The following is a 12442-nucleotide window of genomic DNA, read 5'->3' on the forward strand; positions in this document are numbered from 1 at the left end:
GAACCTTTTTTCACTCAAGAGCTGCAATCCCCTTGTGGATTTCCTTTTGCGCGTGGATGGGGACAGAGGCAAAACACGGCTGAGGCAACAAATGTGATTCCTACCTTTGTACAACAGGCAACATTCCAACCAGGCAAAGGCACCCAAGGAAGACAAAGAGCAGGGCCAGAGAGGGGGTGTGGCTTTTGGAGGGGGTGTGGTGAAGTGAGAGTCCCCAAGGGTCACATAGAAGGGCGCATTTGGCCCCTGGGGGGTCTGATGATCCTCACAGCTGGCATATCTCAGAGGACTTCAGCCTTTATCAGAGGAGCCATGGGTTGTATCAAAGTAAGTTCTGCTCAGAGTTGTTATCCTGAACTTAGTGGGCCTGAGTAAGCCATGTCCATTATTTTCAGCCAGTCTGCTCTGAGTAGGACTTGTTTATTTATTATTTATTTTGAAAACAAACAAATAAAAGCAGCGCAAAGCGACTGGCCCTGGATAAAAACCTGCGACTTCTGGAACATTCTTGTGAGCTGTTGGCCTAGTGCAAGCCTAATAGATTTTGGCACAGAGCCCTTCAAGGATCAGTGCCTCCATGACAATACCAGCTTGTGACAGCAAGAAATATTGGGTCTGGGGTGGGTGGGTGGCAGAACCCACACGAACCCAGGGAAGATAGGAAGGCCTTAGCACAAGGCTCTTCTGCTGCCAGTCAGCAGTTCTTCAAACCTCAGCAGGCTAATAATGTGCATATAATCGATCTAGCTTTTTACAGAGAGTCATTTCCCACCACTGCCACCCCCTTTCCTTTACAGATCCTCCCATCCTTCTCTGACGCATTGCGCTTTTTAATCCATCCAGGTCACCACTTCCTCATCTCGGGCCAGCCACAGGGTCATTGCTAACAATATGCTAATGAGGACAGGCCAATCAATCCCTCCCTTAATCAGGCAATCAATCAACACTGCAGGTGTTTCTGATCTCAGCCAACGAGGGGGAATGGTTGTGTGTTTTAATGCAAGCTGTGCTTTTGAACTGTGGTTGACGTGGTTGCGCTGTGGGCTCAGGGAAGCAGCCTGGGAAATGGGAGGGAAGCTGCGAGAGGGAAGGATCTTTTGAACTGAAGTGTTGATTCTAGCACCTGTTGACAAATCAAAGGCCTTCATCATGAATATAGCGTTGCGGCCAAGTCCTTAGATCTCTCAAATGATGACTCGGAAGAAGAGCCCGGCTGGTGGATCAGGCCAAAGGCCCATCTAATCCAGCATCCACTTCTCTCAGAGGTCAGACAGATGACCATTACAGGAAGCCCACAAGCAGGACATGACCTTAATAGCGCTCTCTCTTCCTGAAGTTTTCAAAAACTGGTATTCAGAGGCAAGCAGCCTCCAACAGTGGAAGTAGAATGCAGTTGTACCTCGGAAGCCGAACAGAATCCTTTCCAGAAGTCCATTCGACTTCCAAAACGCTGGACTTCCAAAATGTTTGACTTCCAATGCATGGCTTCCGATTGGCTACAGGAGCTTCCTGCAATTGCTAGCCTTACCATCCACAATTGGTAAGGCTATCAATTCCTGCAATTGCTAGCCTTACCATACACAAATTTGTCTAATCACCTTTTGAACCCACCCAAGTTGGTGGCCATCACTGCTTCTTGTGGGAGTTTATAAAATTATGCAAGGCATGGAGAAAGTGCAGAGAGAAGACTTTTGCTTCTTCTCTCAACACTAGACCTCATGGATATTCAGTTAACCAAAATGCTGGAAGATTTGGGGCAGATAAAAGTATGGAAATCACTCGCATATGAAGCAACAAACTTGGTCCCAACTTTTTCCCAACAGTTGCCATGCATCTCCTGCTAAGCTTTTAAAGATGAGGTGATGTGAGCTTACTTGGGAGACTCCCTCATCAAACAGGTGCTTCATTGGGGTGTGTCTGATCACACCTATGGGGGCAGTGGTAGAAATTAGGCAGACATCAGGTGTGCTTTGTGACTGGTGTGGGTCAAACTGTGACCACATGGAGGTTTCTGGATGCCAGGTTGGTACCTGAGATCTCCACCTGGCTGGCCCCACCAGCCTTCTTATTTATTGCATTTATATCCCACCCTTTTGTCCAAGGAGCACATGGTTCACCAATAGGTGGCCTACTGGTCCATCAAGCTCAGTACTGGTGACACTGACTGGCAGCAGCTCTCTGGCATTTTGAGTAGGAAGTCTCTCCCAGCCCTACCTGGAAATGCCAAGGAGTGAATCTGGACCTTTTGCAGGAAATGCAGAAGCTCTATTCCTACAGCCCTTGCCAAGAGGTGGGAAAAGGCTCTGCTGCAATAAAACAACAAAGCAATGGCACATGTTTTAAAGTGTGGAAGTGGTGAAATTGCTGAGTGGAAGGAAGCAGAGCAGGGATATCCTTTGGATCTCAGAACCAGGGAGTGGGGTCCAGTACTCAGATACTCAATTTATACCTGGGCTAGCCATATGGACATTAACAGAGCCCTATTGGATCAGGCCAAAGACACATCTAGCCCCCCACAAGACTACAGCTCCCAGAGTTCTATGCATTCTCAGCACAGAAAATGATAAACTACAACTTTCTGATTTTGTTGATAAAATTGGTAAGTTTGAATCCAAAAAGAGCTCAAAAGAAACTGTCCTGACTTTGTAAATAATGTAATGTTATAACATATAGCTATGATTCCCCTATGAGTGTTCTGTGTGATCGTCTTCATTAATTCCAAACTTACGAAAGGTTATAAATTTATAAGCCATCTTTTAATCAGTGCTAAGATTTCAGCAATGTTCTGCTTCCATGGAGGAGATAAAGAAGAGAATGAGGTTTTGTTTCTCATGATCAGATGCTATTAAGTTTCCTAGCCCTGCACCTCCGGTTACTTTAATCCAGGCCTGCTTTCCAGTCTTAACTAATGTCCATACTTGACGGACCTGGACAGAGGGATGACTATGTCGATTCAGTTCTTTTAACTGTTCAGTCTCAAGGTCAGCTCATCTTATTTCTGCATCAGTTTGTTATTTGGGTGGAAGGTATCCTGATATATGCTGGAAGCTGCCCAGAGTAGCTGGGTACAAAATAATAATAATAATAATAATAATAATAATAATAATAATAATAATAATAATAATGTTTGTCAGCTTTTTCATGTGCATTTCTCAGATTAACATATATTTTTGAAGGCACCGTTGCCTCATCTACACATTTTTGCAAGCAATTTTGCATTACCATTAAGTATTATTCGTATTACTATTACCATTACTATTACTACTTCTACCCCTACTCCTACAATAATAAGAAAAACAAGAACAAATTATTTATATACCACAATGCCAAAATAGGCTCCTAATGTAAAAACTCACTGCAAAGTCAGTAAAATATAAACACTGAAAATTAAAATATGTAATGAAACATCCCCATTAAAATGTAAGCACCCATAGTTAAAATGCACAATAAAGCATCCCCGTTAAAACAGCACAGCAATTAAAATGTGCATGTGAGTTGCATTCCTTATATATGCATTTTTACGAATGCTTCCTCCCTGAATAGACTTATTTCTGTACTCATTTCTTTCTTCATTTGGAAAGCTGTAGGGCAAAAATCCAAAGGGCAAATTTTGAAGGATAGCAGCCTTTCTCTCCACATACAGTTCTGGAGAGTGTGGATTAGGTATGTTCACAAAATAAATCAAATTTTCTCCCAGTTCCCTGAAAACTGGACTCCTGATAATATAAGTGCATCTTTCCCACCCACAGGCTGAAAATGTTTCCTGATAAATCCATTTAATTTGTGCAAAAAAACAAACCACCACCTTTTTTTAATATAGGATTGCTGGTACCACTGGTCTTTGAAAATTGCATTGCCTATCTGAGACAATTCGATATGAGAGGCCTTGTGACTTCCCCTCGTTAGCTGATTTAATTGCACTGAAGGCCAAGTGTTAATCAGGCTGTGGATAAGGGAGTTCTTGGCCTTCGCAGAAATGGCTGAGGATGCATGTCCCTGGTGGGAGTTTAATTAAAAGTCAGGCCCTACCATGAGGCAATCTGAGGCAGCCACCCCAATCAATGGATTTAGGGCACCATTAAAGGTGGCAGAGTGGGAGCAAGACATCCACTGATCAGTTTTCCCTCACTGACCCCCAGTGAAATGAACAGAAGCCTGTTTCTCCCTGGCGTGTAGTTACTACAAGTGGGGCTCTGTAAAAAACAGTCCTCTGGTTTCTCAAAGGTTTTCTTCCTCTGCTTCTTCTTCTTCTTCTTCTTTGTCTTGTTTTAAGGCTTCAGTTGTCCTGCTGCATTCTCAGGAGACTAGAACATCAGGGGGCGTGGGGTTCTCAACTTAGTTTGTTGTTGTGAGGTATCAGAATAAAATGGGAAGCTACCTTGTTCCATCTAGTGCAGTATTGTATACATTGATGTTCCCATAGTTCAAGAGCACTTTCCAGAATTGGTATGACAGAGTGTGGGAAATGACACTAATCCTTAACACAACACTATAGAGTCATGAGAGGTGAAACTGGCATAGATAACGTCCTTAAGGACTGGCTTCCTTTTATTTCGTTCATTAATTCTTACCCAGAGGACCCCTGACCACGTACTATTCAGAATTCCCTGCCGGCTGAGATCAGGCAGGGACTCTACTGTATTTTTGTCAGATGCCTACTAACAAGCCTACCCAGATATTTGGAACATTGACGCATGATTTAATCTCTTTTTCACTTTTTTGAACATTTACAATTATTGTTGTTAACTCTTCTCATTGACAATTTCATTATACGTTTTTTGTAAACTGCTTTCGGGTTTCATTTTGACAATTGAGCAGTATATAATTATTACGAAAAAAAATTAAAAACCACTTTTTGGACAGGTTTGGTGTTTTGATTCTTGACATATTATCGCTTTCATTGTGTACATTGAAATTAATTTTTGAATATGGATTGCATCTGTCTTAGTGTATTGCAGCTGATTACAGGTACATCCTTTTGTTTGGCCTCCTTTTTTTAAACTGACACAACAAGTCCCTCTTGCCTGATAAAAACTAGCAGAGGACACATTCCAAGCCAAACGAAGGCTCTCAAGGAGGGTGCTGAGAAGGGCTGGGCACGGGGCACAGGGAGAGCTCAGAGGGCCAGGTAGAATGAAACGTACGGCCACATTTGCTCCTGGTGCCTGAGGGTCCCACCTTGCCATAGCAGATGAGCTATAGGCACCCACTCCACATGAGTCCAATGAATAACTCTCATTTGTTCTTTCCTTGTTTCACTTCTGCACAGTAAGCATTTTCCAAAGCCAGGGAGGGCATGCATATTACAAGCGCACAGGCTCGTCAGAAGGTTTATGGGCAGGAATTACTCATAAGCCTTCAGGACGAATCTGTTGAGCTGTAGCCTGGAGGTGTAAGGTGGTGGGGAGAGCAGGGAGGCAGGGGGAGGAAGGAGATAGATCTTCAAATCAGGAGCAGCTGGAGCAGCTGGGTTGCAAATCCTGTTCGGGTAGGTTTTGGCCGGCAGTGTTTTCCAGTGGAAGCACCCAAAATCTAAGGAGATGCAAGAGGCAAAAGGTGACCACAAGGCACTTGGGAGGGGGAGAGAGAGAGAGACGTGAAAAGTCTTGTTAGGCCACCAGACAAAATGTTCTTAAGTGGCGAGGCAGCCAAGCTGAGTCAGAGAGGGGAGGAGGAGAAGGTCCTAGGTTCATTCCCAACTGGCATCTCCAGGTAAGGCTGGGAAAGACCCCTGACAGAAATCCCAGAGAGTCACTGCCAGTCAGTGTAGACAGCACTGAGCTACATGGACCACAATGGTCATACTTGGGCTTCCTGCGCTCCTATATCAATCTGCACTTTATTCATAGGAACTAGAATCTTAATTCATTTTTAGGGGAAGGGTCACAGCTCAATGGCAGAGCCCCTGCTTTTGAAGGCCCTGGGCTCCGTCCCCATCATCTCCAGGTGGGGCTGGGATGGTTTCCTGCCTGAAATCCTGGAGAGCCTCTGCCAGTCTCGATAGTAGAAGACAGCTTCTTATGTTTCTCTTAGGTCTGCTCAGGCCTTTTCACATAAAGGAATACTTAAACCATGGGAATCACTGGAAGCTCTGCATTTTTATGGAATAAAGGAAACAAGCTTGGACCACCCGACTTACAAGCACTTTGCTGGTTCAGGAAAGACATTGAGGGGGAGGGCCGTAGCTGAGGGGCAGGACAACTGCTTTGTGTACAGAAGCCTCAGGTTCAAGTGTAGGGCCTGGGGCAGCTCAATATGTTTTGGCACCTGAGGCAAACCACAAAATGACGCTCCCCTCCCTGCCAGGGAGAGTGAAGATCAGCATCAGGAACAAGGGAGGAATAAAGATTGACATGTATAGGGTTGTCATATGTCTGGAATGCCTTATTGGGTCGAATTCCCAAAGCTCAACAGCTTTTGTGTCCAGATTTTTACCTCTTGAAATATGGCAACCCTACCCCTGTAGCTCCTGCCGCCTGAGGTGGTCACCTCACCTTGCCTCATGGGTGAGCCAGCCCTGTATTGGACATCTTGCCTTGAGGGGAGGGGAGAAGAAGCAGCAACAACTTTTTATAAACAAACAAGCTGCCTCTTCCATTCATACACGCGTGCACACACACACACACACACACCCGTATTTTTTGCTCTATAAGACTCACTTTTTCCCTCCTAAAAAGTAAGGGGAAATGTGTGTGCGTCTTATGGAGCGAATGCAGGCTGTGCCTCTATCCCAGAAGCCAGAACAGCAAGAGGGATTGCTGCTTTCACTGCTCAGCGATCCCTCTTGCTGTTCTGGCTTCTGAGATTCAGAATATTTTTTTCTTGTTTTCCTCCTCCAAAAACTAGGTGCGTCTTGTGGTCTGGTGTGTCTTATAGAGTGAAAAATACGGGGTGTGTGTGTGTGTGTGTGTGAATGATGCTTATTGCTGTAATCTTAGATAAATGGCTTTATGAGGTGAGGTCTACCTGAAAAGCAGCATATAAATACTGTTATTAATTAATAACCCCCAGTGCCATCACCATATAGGGAATTTAATGGGGACAGAGAAGGCTACCTTGTAGCAGGGCACACATTAAATGCATTTATATCCCACATTTTTCTTCTCCAAAGAGCTGAAGATGGTGCACATGGCTCTACCCCATCTCAATTAATCCCCACAAAAGCTTGTTAGGTTAAGCTGAGAGGCAGTGACTGGCCCAAGGCCACACCCAGTGTGCTTCATGGCCAAGTGGAGGGATTTGAACCCTGGTCTCCCCCAGATCTCTTCCACTCTATTACACAGCACTGGCTGTCATTGCTCCACCCAGCTCAGTATTATCAACACTGACTGGCAGCAGCTCTCCAGGGTTTCCGGCAAATAATCTTTTCCCAGCCTTACCTGGAGATGCCATCAGGGATTGAACCTAGGACCTTAAGTATGCAAAGCAGGTGCTCTACCACTCAGTTATGTAACTTTTACCCATTCTGGAAAACTCCAGTGAATCGCTGCCGGATCAGGATGGTTCCCTTGCAAAGTGGCGCTCGTCCTTTTGCTTAGAAGCAGTTGACTTTCTCTAGGCCCGTAGGAGGAGAATGGGCCCTAGCCGTCTCCCTCATCACGCAACCACGCAGCCGTGGTTTGCGCCTTGGGTCCATTGTTTCCCGCTTCAGCTCTTCGTCTGAAATACGTGAGGCATTGTTCAGAACAATGTCAGATTTGCCAGAGGAGGGATCTCAACTCTCGAGTGACTTCATTAGCTCCAGTGCCTCTAGTCAGTTAAAGTCGCCGCGATTCATTATCTCGCAACAGACTGACTTTCCCCCCTCGCCCTCTCACATGCAGGATCCTCATTAGCCAGGAATACAGCACCAGTTAATGGTTCTATTAACTTAAACTCTTTGGACTTGTTTTTAACTTTTTGCTCTGCCAGAGGTCTCCTCTTTAACCTGATCAGGCTGCAGGTGGAGACTCTGGAAGGGAATTAAGTTGTCCTTAATTGCACAATCTAAGCCTCCCCACACCACCCCCTCCTGCCCCGTGCACACCCCATCCCCCTGTCAAGAGATTCCTCTGAAAGTTGGTGGTTTTCAGTTTGCAAGGATTATCGGAGTGATTTGCAAAATACTGTTACACAGGGGTAATGCTGTTCTAGCACTTGGGATGAAGGTCTGCAGAGCCCATAGTGTCCTTAGGATATATGGTCAAATAAACAGATATAAACAACCTGAGCAAAAGGTGGAAGGGCTTTCAGCATTAACATCCCAACAGATCTTGCATCTCCATTGGTCACAGTTTTGCATCCATCACAGAACAAGCATGTATCTGTGTCTCTAGCTTCCATCCTGATTCCAGCTCAGCTCATGATCTCCTACCTAGAAGCTAGGTGGAGGAAACACCTCTCCTCTCACATCTAAAATTTAAAATGGTCCACATGCACTTAACTTAGAAGGAAGAAGAACACAAGGAGAGCCTGCTGAATCAGGCCAATGCCCATCTAGTCTAGCATCATGTTCTCACAGTGGCCAACTAAATGCCTGTGGGAAATCCTCAAGCAAGACCTGGGCATAAGAGCTTTCTCTCCTCCTGTGATTTCCAGCAACAGGTATTCAGAGGCATCGCTGCCTCCATGGCTAGTAGCCTTTTCCTCTATGAATTTGTCCAATCCTCTTATAAAGCCATCCAAGTTAGTGGCTATCATTGCTTCCTGTGGGACTGAGTTCCACAGTTTAACCATGAGCTGTGTGAAGAAGTACTTTCTTTTGTCTGTACCAAACCTTCCAACATTTAGCTAGACTGGATCTCCAGGAGTTCTGGTGTTATGAGGGAATCTACAAAAAAGAAAACTTTATCCACATTCTCCATGCCTTGCATAATCTTATAAACCTCTGTCATATCACCTCTTATTCTTCTTTCTCTTTAATAGCTAAGTTCTAAGATTTGTGTGTTCCCATCCCAGATCTTAAATAATGAATTGACAAGAGGGGCAGACTTTTATTTCTTTAATTCTGCCTGTTCCAGTTCCTTTCTGCAGTATTTCACACCTCAATTTTTATTCCCTGAAAAACGCTGTTTCACCTTGATCTTTTGCAGAGGTCAGGGAGAATGGTCAGGCACAAGACGAGCGTGTTAATACTCAGCATTATAACCTTTGGAGATTCCTGTCACATTCTGGCCGGGCCGGCCTTCTGGGCCAGGTTCAGTCCTGGGCTGGTCGCCCAATTGCTGCTATTGAGTTTGAAAGATCAGCGAGTAATCACGGCCACTGTGCTGAAATGCATTATTCATTAGAGGCCCTCTTCTTGCCCTTATCATGAAAGATCAGGGTGGGTTCCAACAATATTTAAAAGCAGATTATTATTATTTTTGTATGTTCAGGCATTAAGATTTAAAATCCCATCAATCCTAACAAAATGAAAATCTTGGGTCTTTGAACGGCTTTATGAAATCATTCCTGTGTCTCTGGATCTGCCAAATCCTTCAGACACAGTGTGGGGAATCTCAGGCCCAGGAGATGGTTGTGGCCCTCCAGCCTTATCTACATGGCCCTCAGAATCCTTCCCCAGCTCATGCCCCTCCCTCACCAGCCTTGCTTGGTGCTAATGTCATAGACAGTTTTGGAAAGTCCTGACCTTCGCCTGTTGGTTACTATTTCTTGGGCCACTGATCGCTTGTGTTGCTTTTGCTTGGACCTTTTACCACTTCTGCAACATCATTTGTGCAATGAATGAAAATGAATTTGCAATTGAAGGTGAAAATGGATCATCCATTTAGATAACAGTCCCTAAAAAAATAGACGGCTTCCATCATCAGAGGAATAAAGAGGTCAGAATCTTCTTTTGACTATAATGTTGCATGCATTGTTAACAAATTGTTGTTTTAAACATTGTTATTTTATTACATCAGCTGTTTATTGTTGATCGCCTTTATGTCCTGTCCCTTGCCTGACATTCTCAAGACATCAGACGCCTCTCCCTGAGAAGTGCTGCCTGGCCCAAAGTTATCGAGTAATCTTTATATGTGGATTTGAACCCTGATTTCCCTAGTCTAAAAGTCCAAGTCTCTCATACCTAATCCTGGACTGACACCAGCCATGGAGTACTCCAAGGATAACACCACGTGTTGAGCATCTTAACCAGCAGACAGGGTCTTCTGGTACTGGTATTTAGGATCCCCTTGGGGTGCACTCTGGGTCAGGACTTGCTGGAGAATCCCTGTAGCTGTTGGAGAAAAGGTGGTGGTGCTCCAGTCCTCGAGAACATCAGCACCAAAGGTCCAGCCTGAACAACAGCATCATAGCATACATCTATGTGCCCAGGGTTCTTGTGCTACTCTTGAGTAAGGGGCCAGCTTGTAAGCAATCCCTGAAAGTTATTTAGTACTAGTGGCTGTGGTCAGTGTGTGGTCCAGGAGGCCTGAGGTTCCCCACTCCTGAAGTAAGATTTAACTGTCTGAGTGGAGGAATGGCAGATGAAGATGATGGACTTTTTGGAGTTGGCCAACCTGATTGGAAGAATCCGCGAACAGAAAGAGGAGGAGCATCAAGAAGAATGGACGAAATTCAAGGACTATTTAGCTAGACATTCTAACATAACGTAAGTAGAACTACTTGTATGTACCAAATTGGCCTAGGAGTAAAATATGTTGAATTGTATAACATTATGGATTGAGAACATTATAAAAGAAAGAAAGATGTTAATTGAATAAGTTAATTTTATTTGGAAGTGGATATTGGAAAACTGCTACAATGAATTCTATGGAAACGCAGTTAGGGGGGATTTGAGGAAGTCATTCAACAAGGATATTTAAATTGGGATTCTAACAGTTAGGATACATATTTGTTTGTTTGTCTATTTAATATTGTAATGTTTTTCTTTTGTGTTTGTTATAAATTTGGAAAACCAATTTAAAAAATTGGGAAAAAAGTGAGATTTAACTGTCTGTCTGGTATGTATCTCTATGTGATTTTTTTGTGTTGGAATGATGAGGGGAAGTGCAATCTTGTCTACCTCAGCCAGCAAAATGTATTGGATCCAACATGCAAATCCCTACACTGCTCTGTCCCTTTTAATTTTATTTATATTATTGTGGCATCTGTAACTGTGCCGGTTTCGCATATCGAAGTGGGCATATATGGCGTCAGGCCATCTCTCAGGTAAACTGGCTCCAAGCTGTTAAAGGCTTTGTACACCACTGGTAATACTTTGAACTTGGACGGTTAGCAAATCAGCAACCAGTTCAGGTCTCTGAGCACAGGTGTTGTACACTGACAGGGCCTCAGTCCTGTCAGTGATCAGGCAGCAGCATTCTGTGCTAGCCTACTTTGAATTCTGCCTCACACAAAAGGCCCATTCTAGATCAACCACTGAGTGACAATTACCTCTTTGACAACAAAGAGACTTGTTGCATTTTCAAGACTGGCAAAATTTATTAGGCATCAGCTTTTGTGAACTTCGATGGATGTGAGACACATTCAGAGACTGTATTGTTAATCTGCTGGGCGGTGTAGGGTTTAGTTTCCGGTGGATAATGTGAAAGGAATGAAGATGCCAAGAGGCGAAATCTTGAGTGGGGCCAGAATAAATGAGCCGAGTGGCTCCTTCCAACTGGGCTCGGTAGGAGCTCTCTGATGGCACAGTTGAACTCGATTAACTTTTCAAGGGTTGGGGACCTCCCGTGGCCACCGGGAAATGAAGGCGCAACTGCCCTCCCTGCCACGCTATGGACCCCCTTGCCTATTCTGGTCTTTGTTCCCTTTGTCTGACGAGGAAAAGGCTCTGTGTGTCAACAAATAGGCATTATGGAGGGCTCCTTTCCCTGCTGCTTCCTCTGAATTACCAGACAAAATAAATAAATAAATAAATAACCTCCAAAGACAGAAATCTGGAGGTCAGGCTCTGAAAAGGGGAAAAGGAAGCACAGAGACGGAGTTCAGGCAGACATGAATTATAGAATCATACAACTGTAAGGTTTGGATGGGACCCAAAGGGTCATCTAGCCCAACCCCCTGCAGTGCAGGGATCATGAAGAGGAGTGCTTAAGAAAGGAAATAATGCTGTGGCATTTCATGATCTGGAAGCAATTGCAAAGGTAGATGTGTTGTCTAATGGACCAGGCAGCTGAGTTAGCTTAATCACAAGGTCATGGGTTTGAGTCCCACATGGACAAAATATTCCTACGCTGCAGGGGGTCAGACTGGATGGCCCTCGTGGTCCCTTCCAACTCTACCAATTCTATGATTCTAAGAGAGCTTTCCTCTTCTGCGGTCAGGAACATTAAACTCAGGGGCCAAATGCAGCCCTCCAGACCTCTCTGCCAGGCCTGTGGGACTTTCTAGGCTACGCAGCTTCCTAGGTCACACCCCCTGTCCTCAGGTGACACACCTCAATCTGTACCTTCCCCAAGAGCTTTTTCTTGCCTGGGATGTACCCTTCAGCTGTAATCATGTCTCTTGCTTGCCTGGA

This window comes from Podarcis vaucheri (assembly GCF_965113315.1).
Source record: "Podarcis vaucheri genome assembly, chromosome: Z".
Taxonomy (NCBI): Eukaryota; Metazoa; Chordata; class Lepidosauria; order Squamata; family Lacertidae; genus Podarcis; species Podarcis vaucheri.